This window comes from Felis catus, chromosome E2 (genome assembly GCF_018350175.1).
Source record: "Felis catus isolate Fca126 chromosome E2, F.catus_Fca126_mat1.0, whole genome shotgun sequence".
Taxonomy (NCBI): domain Eukaryota; kingdom Metazoa; phylum Chordata; class Mammalia; order Carnivora; family Felidae; genus Felis; species Felis catus.
The window spans coordinates 40327658-40339745 of record NC_058382.1 but is presented as its reverse complement, the minus strand read 5'-3'; the positions used below and the strand labels follow the sequence as shown (position 1 = coordinate 40339745).

General features: G+C 38.3%; 1 long non-coding RNA gene across 1 annotated transcript in view; it reads right to left on the bottom strand.

Moving 5' to 3' along the window:
• LOC123382277 overlaps window positions 1-12088 on the bottom strand; it is a 514364-nt gene that overhangs the window by 397419 nt on the left and 104857 nt on the right. The window lies entirely within an intron of this gene.

Below are 12088 nucleotides of genomic sequence, written 5' to 3'. Positions count from 1 at the left end.
ATCTATTTTTGAAGACAAGGACCCATCCTATCTTGTATTATTACATGCTTTTGTCTGCATAGTTGATTACTCCAGCTTTTCAAATGGCTAGTATCATTTGGTTATCTATTAAACAAGTAACTTGTGGCCCTTTTTCAGAGATTCTGATTCATTGGGTTTTGGGTTGGGGCTTAGGAAACAATATTTTAACAATTACTCAGATATATTCATGAAATATGGGTATATTTTCCCTGTGGACTTTAAGGTACATGGGATTTGTGTCTTCATCACTAAAAAAGCCAAGGTGCTTTGTGCATAGTAGAAACTCCAGTATTGAGTTAGTGCATTGCTATGCTCACTGGGATTTTCTGGGGTAAATAAAATAAAATAATAATAACCACAACAATAGCTATGATTCATTATATATTCGCCATGTATTCCATTCTTTAGACCCATCACTAAATCTTATAATAATGCACTAAATCAGAATGTATGATCTCCAGGTTAGAGAGATGGAAACTGAGGCTCAAAGCAGTGGCAGTCAATGCTTCAGTATGAACAGTTAAAAAGAAGCCAAATTCATCTTTATATCCAGGTCTGTCTGACAGCCAAGCCCCTGTGACTTGTGAAATGGATTGGACATATTTCTCTACTGCCGCTTGCCCTAGTTAACATTCTCCTTGAATGACCTACAAGGTCCTTAACTTTTCACTGGTGTAAATGTCTCTGATGCTCCCAGTTTAAAAATTGCAATACACACATAAATAATTCAAGCAAACAACTTGATATAGTGAAGTGCATTAGGGCTAAAATAACCCTCCCCTTTTCGACTAGTTTAGAAAACCATCATCATTTTCTAGAAATACTCTCTGGGCTGCATGTGGTGCATGGTACATTGAATTTGTTAGCATTTTGCCAGCTCTGCCATTCACAAGAAAAAAAATTCACTCTGGAATTGCTGCAAAATCAGCGTAAATGCAGATTTAATTGGCTTTGCCTCACAAATAACCTTCTTCATGCCAGCTTTATTGCAATGGTTGGAGAAGAGCCTATCTTTTTCATCAATATACTGGTTATTTCTGTTAACATTCGTAGTCAAATTCTGAGAGAGTTTTACTGATAGGCTAAGATCTGTGTGGGTTGTCTTTAAATGAAACTTTCATCTTGTCGAAGGTTTACCTGAATAAATAGATGGGTGGATAGATTGATAGGCCAGTCTGCTTTTATTTCCAACATCATCCCAAAACACTTCCTTCTCTCCCCTTGATCACTCCCTCCAATTATACTCCATCACCTTCTAGGACTTCAACCATCCCAAGGTCCTTCCACCACTGGCTTTTGCTCCTGTCCATTCTAGGATGTCCCTTTCTCCTCATCTTCACGTGGGTGACTTCTCATTCTTAGTACCTACGTTAAATGTTACAATGCTGCTTAAAAAGGCCATTCTTGGAATTCTATCCAAAATGGTCTACTCTCTGTTCTTTGAATTCTCCAGTCCTCATTTATTTCATTTATAGCAGGGGTTGGCAAACTTTTCTATAAAAGGCCAGGCAGCAAATGTTTTAGGGTTCATAGGCCTTAGGTCTTTATCACACCTGCTCAAAGCAGCCACAAACTTTACATAAAGAAACAGCATGGCGGTGTAACAATATCACGTTACTTACAAAAATAGGATGCTTGCATGGCTTAGCTGGCAGGTGAAGTATGCTGACCTTCTCCTTCACAGGACTGACCATGAATTGCAGTTGAAACATTTATTTTATACTTGTAGATTATCAAAATGGTCATAGAATTACAGCTTCATGAGGACAGAGTCATATTTAAATTTTTCTTCACTGAATTAACATTGAACATAACAGATAGTTGGAAAAAATGTGTTGAAAGAATGGATTAATTCGTTCAAAGTTTAGTTTGGTTTAACATTTAGCCTTAATGATTCTCTATATCTTGAAAGATAAATCCTAAATTCTTAGGTCAGATACTCCTGCTAAGTCCTGACTTAAGGCATATCTTTAGTTTCAACACTCAACTACCACCTTTACTGTCCCCAGGGCAGCATTGTGGTACAGTTATCCATTTATGTTTTCATTTGGTACTTCAACAATGGCACATAAATTAGATAGAGCTGCTCCCTCATGGAGTTTAAAATCTGGCATTGTCTCAAAGTACATGTACTTTCACTTCTTGGTTTAGCATGGTTTTCTTTGCTTGTAGGTCCCTGCTATCAGCTTCACTGCGTAATCTCTTGCTACTACATCCTGATTTAAATGAATAATCACTCTGATGCTCTCCCGGCTCATTCCTCCATTGTCTGTGTCATTCTCTATGGCCCCGTTGTTCACATCTTCACTACAGCACCTGTATCATTGGGTCATCGTCACTTTTCTAAGGGCCCGTCTCCTTCACTTGACAATGATTTTTGGTGAGCCAAAGGGGCAAATCTGACATTCTTTTCGGCATTCACAGGGCCAAGCACAACGTCTGGATTACAGAAAGTATTGAATAAATGTTTGATGGATGAGTTAGTTGTGACATCTTCCCCAGAGAGTTGTGTAACTCTAAGTGTTTGTAGGCTAAACTCAGAAGAATTTCATTATGATACCAAAACATTACTCTTTTTGGATTATTATCAAGTATGTTTTTCTAGGAGCCCCATACGTGTGAGTTAAAATCCCAATATGTTCATTAATTTGGGGCATACTGTTATCTTTCAGCTTTACACATCATTAAAATAAAATAGCATTTGAAACACAGTGTTTTGACTGAAAAGTGAAGATTTGACCAAGGTGGAAAACTTAATAAGGGTAAAATTATATAGTGATACTTTCCAGTGGATCGGTGAATTTGACCTGGTGCCTTATTCTCTGATACAGAAATGGGTCATGTTGCTTTTTATTTAAAATACACTTTATTATGGAACTTTCTCCATAGGATAAAAATTTTCACTATTCTTTTGATGTAACCAGATTGAAGATTTTAGTTCTAAACATGCAAAACTGTAAAATTTCTACAAGTTAAAATGATCCTTTAGAAAAATCATAAAGCAATGTTTATATAAAATGGCTTCAAAATATTTGTGTTGACAAGCTCTCACTTCTCTACAAAAAAAAAAAAAACAAAAAAAAAAACAACCAACAACCCTGGACCATGCGAATCATCCCAGCTTTAGAGTATGAAATAGTTTGTAATTGGAATGATAGGGTTTTGGTAAGTTTGTTTTTAATATAAGTTAAAGAAGGGTTGTGGATCCTAGGAGAGCCTTCTGAAATGGGAGTTATCATGCATAGCCAATGAATTTGTAGAAAAACATTCCAAAAAGACAACAGTTACTTTAAAACACGTGGCAGGGTTGAAATTTTGCTAACTTTCCTTTATCTATTTTCACTTTCCTAGAACATATGTTTCACAATAGTTTTATTAGCAAGTGGAGAAGATGCCACTGTCCAAAATCTGTGGTGTGATTAGCATTATTGAATGGCAGGTTTTGTGTTACTCATGTTTATTTTATGCCTTCCCAAACCATCTGCTTCCTTGTGCTATGTCTTATTCAGATAATGAGAAACAGTGACAGTGGAGGTGTATAATACCAGTGCAATCCTAATGGTCCCTGACATTTGGGGTTTGGGTTTCTGTTTTTCCAAGTATTCTAGGCAAAACTGAAAAACATGGTCACTGCTTAAGAAACAAAACCTAGCAATAATCCACTCATTCATTTGACTCCAGTTTACTATGTATGTAAAGTCAGGTACTAAACAAGAACCTGTGGTTACTGAGATGTATGAGACACTATTATCTATAACAATCCAGTCAGGGAGACAGGCAGGTAAACTGTAGTGTGATAAGCAACTAAGGTAGAGTTGGATAAAAGGAGGATGGCATCAGAAAGAGGAAGTGAAAGTGTTCATCCCAAGAATGCACTAGAGTCTTGAAGCATTTAATTACAAGTATAAGAAGCCAAAGAGCTGCCAGAGAGCATTTCAGACCAAAGCACCTACATTGACCACGGTATCTATAGAAATGTCAGAGAGTTTGTTGTTGGGAAATTTTAATTACTTTGGTTTGGCTGGAATACAGGGTATCATGGGAAAACAGCAAAGAATGAGACTTTGCAACTTGGTAACAATTGCTAGTGTATGCTCAGTCCTGGGTACCTGCTGTGCACTGTGCATTTTCTCCCATTTAATCTTTCCAACAAATTAGGAGTCTGAAACAATTGCACTATTTTCCTTACTTTACAGATTAGAAAGCTGAATTTCAGAGAGTTTCAGTGGTACAGTGATTTAGTCAGTGTCGCCATAGAACTCTCCAACAGGTAATTCTGAAGCAATTAATAATTGGACTATTTATACAGCTATAGACATAGTTTAAACCAGGGGTTCTCAAAGTGTGGTCCCTAGACAAGCATTGACAGCATCACCTGAGAATGTGTTAAAAATGCAAATTCTCAGGGCCCATGATGGAACTACTAAATCCAAAACCCTGGGGATGGGGCCAGCAATCTCTGCTCTAACAAGGCCTCCAGGTGAGTCTAATGCAGGATGCTGTGAGAGAACCATAGGTCTAGGGGAGTTACTATAGATGACTCGGTGCTGTGAAGCTGGAAACAGGGGGAGATGGTATCACCCTGAGGTCTGAAAGGAGAGAAGGCAGTTGTCAGAAACACTGATACTGCTAAATCTTCCTGAAATGGCCTGTTGCTTGGAAATCTTACTGACTGTGGTTTCCATGACATGTATTTTTCTTGTTGATTTCTGAAAATAAACAGGTTTCATGGATTCAGTAAACAGAGACCTGGGTGTGGATGTCAGTTTGGCATGTGACTAGCCATGCAATCTTAGAAAACCTCCTTCCAATCCCTAAGCCTACATCTGTTTCATGTGTTAACTGAGTTTAATAATAGTGTCTACCTCACAGAATTTTTGTAAAATTGAAATGGTTTAATACTGAGAAAAACAAAAACAAAAACAAAACAGAATAGCCAGGGGCGCCTGGTGGCTCTGTCAGTTAAGCATCTGACTTCAGCTGAGGTCATGACCTCACGGTTTGTGAGTTCGAGCCCCGTGTCGGGCTCTGTGCTGACAGCTCAGAGCCTGGAGCCTGCTCCGGATTCTGTGTGTGTGTCTCTCTCTCTGCCTCCTCCTTCCCCTGCTCATGCTCTATCTCTCTCTGTCTCTCAAAAATAAATAAATGTTAAAAAATATTTAAAAAATAAAAGTAAAAAAACCAGAATAGCCAGTGTTAAATATGTGTTACATGTTACCTGTTATTAATTTTACTTTATCACTACTGCTGTTATTGTCATTACTCGTCCTTCTCTGTTTTCTCCAGGGTTATCCTTCCTTTTCTGACATTTGACTTGAATTTATTTTTCCCTTTTGTTGATCCTTGATTCTTCATATTACATATATACCCTAGGCTATCTTTAGTATCTATTTTGTGATAACTCTCAATTTATATGTTTGGCTTCATGGATCTTTCAAATTCTAAAATTGTATCTCTAACAACCTACTAGATAGCCCAGATTGTTCATAACACACACAGCATCTAAACAAATATAACATCAAACAAGCAACCAACAACAGACAAATAACAGTAAGAAGAATCACCACTAATTTACCCTGCCACCTGTGACAGAAATATGGGAAGCTCCTTAGATTTCTTCTTTCGCTTACAAAGATGCACTGGTAGATTTTAACAAATAAGTCACGTCAATTTTCATAAATTATAAACTCTTTGGCATCTTCATTCTGGGAGCCTGAGTTGTTATCTCAGCTAGGTTCGCTAAAGAGCTTCAAACACATTTTACTTGAAATACATCACATATTCCCATCCTTCTTCATCCTCTACCCTGCTTTTCAGAGTGCCCTCTCTCAAACCAAAACAAAAAGCAAATAATAAATAAACAAATAAGATCATATTAATTCCCTACCTAAAACTGTTTTAGGTCCATATTGCTCATAGGATACATTCTCAGTTGCTTAACTTGATGTAAAGTGTCGTTCTCTGGTTCCTGTGTACTCTTATATGAAGGTTGCATATTAGTGGGGCTCTGGAGTCATACTTCCTGGGTTTAAAATAAGCCTTCACCTATTCTTGCTTGTCACCTTGGGCATGGCAGGCACTTTCTGTTCATCCTGACTGATCTACACCATACCCTTTACCTGCTCTGTGCCGTGGAAGCTGATATGCCTGGACCTCGTCAGTTAGCTATCCTGCCCTCTGGTACCACTTCAATTTGGCCACTGAAAGTCATCATCAGGAACTCTGCAGGGTAGCAAGAGAGGGTTCCCTTGCAGCTGAGTTGCCAACAATTGACAGTGCCTGTCTAATGAAGGTTACATATACTATACTAAAGGCCTCTCAAGTTTGCTTTCTTTGGGTTTTGACAACTTTCTTCTCTTACATGATAGTATCTTCCCCTATGTTACCAGTCCCTCCTCAGCCTGGATATCTGGGATCTGGCTTTTTCTTGTATTCTGGCTGGTTAACTGAGTCTCTGCCTTAGAACGATGCTTATAATGACTTCCCCCAGCTGGATGATCTGTTATGTTTTTGCTACACATCTAAGGCACTACATTTCTTACCTTGACCCCCAGTTTCCTGAAGTTCATCATCTGCCTTGACCTTTTACCATGAGGCTCCCAGACACAAGGCCAACCGGTTCAATCCAGCTGCTTAATAGCCATGATATTGATCCTTTGCCGTCTTGGCCTTACATCTGGCACCTCCCCGTGGGATATTAGAGCAGCGGTTTGGTCTGAAGATTCCCACTCTTAATTGTCTATTCCAATGTCACCCAGTCAAGTTCTAGCAGTGATAAGTCTTCATCTCTGGAGGATTTTTTTTCCCTTTTAATCAATCATTAGAAATGGTTCTGACTATATATAGGTATTTTTCCCCTGAGCTCTCCTGGAGGAAGCTAGGATTTTTTTGGTCAGTTCTTTCTCCTTTTTTATCCCTTCCAATCAATGTCTTCATCATCTTCCCAAGAGAATTCTGGAATTATGAGACTCACCCCATTGCACTTTGATCAAAAATCTATTCTATTTTCACAGATTTATGTCCAGGCACTTTCCTTGTGCTTTATATCATTTAATCTCAAAAACAGTACCTGTGAAATTGCTATCACCAGTATCCCTGTTTTGCAAATAATAAAAGAGACACTCAATCACTTCTTATCCTTTTGGCTAAGATCAAGTGTAATAAAAGAGACACTCAGAAAGCTTAGGATATTTTCCCATAGTCACAGAATAAGCCAATGGCAGAGACAGAATTATAAGTTTTCTCTACATTCTCTGTTAAAGGTCAAAGGCATGTACCCATTTTAATATAGTCCTTCTTATTAAAAGCATGATTATTTAATATGAATACAGGCTAAAATATTTTAATTTTCTTTCAACGTTTATTTATTTTTTTGGGGACAGAGAGAGACAGAGCATGAACGGGGGAGGGGCAGAGAGAGAGGGAGACACAGAATCGGAAACAGGCTCCAGGCTCTGAGCCATCAGCCCAGACAGGCTAAAATATTTTAAACTAGTAGTTTCCCATTTCAAAAATAAAATCTGAAATTATTTGGCTCAAATATATAGTATAGTATAGTATAATATATCGTATAGCAAAGGACAAGGCTTCCTTGTGTTTAAAATACTGCATTTCTTGTTTCAGTTATGGATAGTGTGGAATTCACAGAGAATGATCCAATGTGACATTTCTTTGTAAGATAGATTTGAACACCTGATACTGCATGCTTTTCCTAACTCCAGTTTCTTCTGGTCACCTCTCTTCCCTTCGCTGGGTTGGGCAACCATTGGGAAAATGTCTTTGGCAGTCTCTCTCCAAGAGTATATAACTAAGTGATAAATATCTTTAACTACTGGAGCCTCATTTCTGGTAGATCTGGCTCATTCTATAAGACTGAGATTCTTTTTACGTCTCCATGCCTAAGGTGTCAGTCCTCTTTTAAAGTAGAGATCTATCCCGAACCCTCTCTAGCTAATTTTTTTGTGGCTCCAAGTATTTTGCCTAACTATGAAAAAAGCTCATTACAGAAATGGATGTTTCCTGTCATGATTTGGGTCCTGTTCTGAAGACGCTGCTACTTATGACCATGGGGTTTCACCATGTAACTGAGTTTTTGTTTGATTCCATGTTGGATGACCCAGTAGTCATTCAAGACCATGGAGGCTGTCTGGGTCTGGAGCTGGGGAAAAGTGACTATTTCTTTCCCAGAAAAAAAGAGAGATGCCTCAGATCCAAAGTGAGTCCATCCAACCAAACATCCATTTTCTTTATCATCTTATGTGCTAGTTGTTCTATTTTTCTTATGGGAAAATTTTCTGATAGAATTCATTTGTTCTTTCTCTGAATGTATATCTGTTTCTTCCATGTTAATAACAATAAAACCCACAAGAATAGGTATTTTTTAAACCCCGAACCCTAGTAGCTTCTGTGTCATTCCTTTGTTTTGTTTCCTACCAACTTCTTGAGAGCATGGTTGAAAACTTGGTCTTTCTGCTTCCTTTCATGCCAATCATGCTCTATATAGCTTGTGTCTCTCAATACTCGGTGAAAGCCCCTCTGAATCTATTCCTCAGTGCAGACACGGCTTACCTGGAGCTCCTTGAATGTCCAGCCCACAACAGGATCAACCCTGTATGTGAGGGACACATTACCCTAATTAGGACTGTGAGAGTGTCATACTCATCCAGACTGAGTGGGATCCAGAGGGATCTGGACTTTGTGATGACAATAGTGTGATTCTTCCCTTTTGTGTTGTAATACATTTCTGACAACAAAAGCTCCTGCTGAGGGAAATGCAAAAATTTGAGCTATGGGATCTGAGTTACATGGATTTGCTATCCTCATTCATTTCCTATCTAGTATTTGTCACACTGTGTATTTTTCCTGGAGCACTAACTATTCTTCTTAACATTAGCTGAAACATTGCATCTTAACTCTAATAAAGAGAGCCTCAGATAAAACAAAAAATAAACTATAATCAACACCTGGATGAAAATACCCAAAAGAAAATAGTGATCTTATTCCTCATTATGACAGAATACAAAATAACATAACTCAATTCATTTGGCTTACAAGAAAATAGGGGCCAAATAAAAGTTGAGAAAGTAGCCATGATATAACTCCTTATGACCAGAACACTTAGTTTCATTTGTTACCACAATTTTGAATTTCTATTTTCAATATTATCCCCTAGTCCTATTTTCTTGTTTTCTTTTTCCTTTTTTCTTTTATTTTATTATATGCCTTTTTGTTGTAGTTCACCATGAATCTTTGGAGGGAGGGACAGTAAGATAGTGTACAAATAAATTCACAATAAATAAGACACAAGACAGCTGTTTTATTGTTCTAGAAACTTAAGGGATGATGACTTCTAAAAGTATCCTCCTGGGTAAGAGGGTAAGTTGGTCATTCGAGGAGTATATGTATGAGGGAACATCCTGGGGTGGATGTGGTGCTTACATCATAAGAATGGTAAGGATACGGAATAAAAATAGTCATGAGGTTGAGGTAACACAACAGCTCCAATATTAAAACTCAGCATAATGTGGAAAAAAAATCAATGGCTTTTCTTGCAATAATTTGTTTTCATTTATTTTCCCTCTTGGCTGTAAGAATTTACCTATTTTTAGTTTTTAAAGTGCTGCTAAGGGTACCGAATTCCCAAAAGGGGGTAGTATTGTTGAAACACCTTAGGGCTGTCCCTCTATGAAATCCAGGAGGCTCTCTTCTTGGTAGGAAAAACCACCAATCTAATTTCAGAGACCCATGAGAGTATAACCTGTCCTGGCCTTCATTTACTCTCTATTTCATGCTTACCTTTTAAAAGGCATGGAGATAGTTGCAAAAGTTGGTCCCCAACTGAAATCCTGAAATGGAACTGTATACAGTTGTTTGGCACAGTAGTTAATCTGAAATCATTACTTATCCTTACCTGACTCCCTGAGTATGCATTCAAAAAGTTAGGAACTTAAATGGAGGAGAGCCATTAGCATCACCAAATATTCCTCACAAACTCCACTAGTTGAATCTGAGCATTCCATTTTAATAGGGTCAATGACGACTGGAATGTTTCCAGAGGAAACAGTCCCATTGCCCAGATAATAAAGCTTATGAGGAACAAGTGAAGAGAGTTTGCAAATTGTTTTGAATATAAAAGAGAAGATCAAACTTCTTATCAACAGTGGAAGACCACTAGAGATAGAAGGAAAAAATCTAGGGATGTGTGGTGGATGGTGACAAAGCTAGGGAAAAAACAACAACTATAGAATCATAAAAAGGCAAATTTCAAATCAGTGAAAACCAGCAAACTCCATTCAATGTGATAAAGTTATTATGAAGTCCTCATCCTTGATGGACACCCCCCCAAATCAGCAATGTCAGACAATGACTCCCACCTCCATATCACAATTGTAGATGTCAATGAAACTGGGCTGGGGGCAGCCCTGCCCATGATGCGTGTAACATTCTCCCTTTGACTGTCTCAGAGACTAGATTTATTCAATAACATGAAAGGTAAAAAATCACTTCTATCAAAAGGACTTCTCCATTCATTCAGAAATAGAATGAGCTCAGTTAAAAGTAAGTGGTTTTTCTTGTTCGAGATTTTTTTATAGTTGGGTTTCAATTCTCTCCCAATAACGTAAAATAAAATTAACATATAGTCTAATTCCAGTTCTTTTTTTATTAATTTTCATTGATTTATTTTGAGGACGGGAGAGAGAGAGAGAGAGAGAGAGAGAGAGAGAGAGAGAGAGAGACAGACAGGCAGAGGGAGGCAGAGAGTGAGGGTATCCCAAGCAGGCTCCACACTGTCAGCACAGAGCCCAACACAGGGCTCAATCTCATGACCATGAAATTATGACCTGAACCAAAATCAAGAGTTGGATGCTTAATTGACTGAACCACCCAGGCAATCTGATTCCAGGTGTTCTTATTAGAGAATTATCAGATGGCATCATATGGCAGAATATCCATCTTATTCAAAGCAAGGGAGGAAAGGCATGGCTCTGGAGTAAGGAAAATGTGTCACATTCTCTGTGCTTTTTGGCCCTGTTAGTAAAAACCTTTATGTATCTTACAGCTAATGGTATTTATATAGTGTATTCTAGACAATGTTATGTGTTGTGTACTAGTCTATGCACTTAAAATGGGGATGATAATGTCCTTCCCTCCTTCAGGGACTTAATAGATCTCAGAGAGGGCCCTATGTGCAAACAAATTTCTGCAGAAAACTGTCAGTGCTGAAAGTATAAGTAATATAGGCAGTGGCTTGCTTTCACTGTATCTCAGTTTCCCATCTGTAATCTGAGACCACTGATCCTTTCAAAATCTTTTCCATTTCCAGAGTAAGTCTGACTAGTCTTTAATCATCAGTTACCTGGAGATACCACCTCCCCTCTCACAGGAAGGTGGGCTTTCCAAGACATCAGGAGAATCCCAATGCAGCCTCCAGGCACGTGCTAGAACAACAGATCTCTATGGTGTCATAAACTTGCTGTGTGTTCACAATGGTAAACATCTCACCCCAACAGTTGACTTATGTCTGCTTTTTAAACAATTGCAACAGATGGTTGACACTTGAACAGAATATATAATTAGCTTTGCAATCTAACACTTCATTCTTATTTGTTCTTTCTCAAAGGAGAGAAGCTGTGCCTTATGCCATTGGGTCTAATCTGTTAGTTTAATCAGAAGTCGTGCTATGAAAGTTCTCAGGAGAGATGGGCTGTGGGAGGATTCCTAATCCCAGCCTTTCGGGGACATTAAAAAAAGCTGGGAGGAGGTGGAGAGAGAAATCTCAGTACTTTTTAAAAACTCATGCCTCATTCTCATTTGTGTTCCAGATGAGGGAAGCTTTTATACATTCTTTCTCTCATTTCTTACACTTCACCTCCCTTAGCCTCAATTTCTTCATCTGGGTTAGCAACCCCCAACTCAGGGGCTGCTCTGAATAATAAATGGACTAGGCTCCTGGAAATACCTGGCATAGAGAGTGGCACACAGCAAACACTTCACAAATATACATTCTCAGTATGGATGCATTTTAGGCAAAACTAACGGAATATCAGCTCCTACTTGTTTTGACACC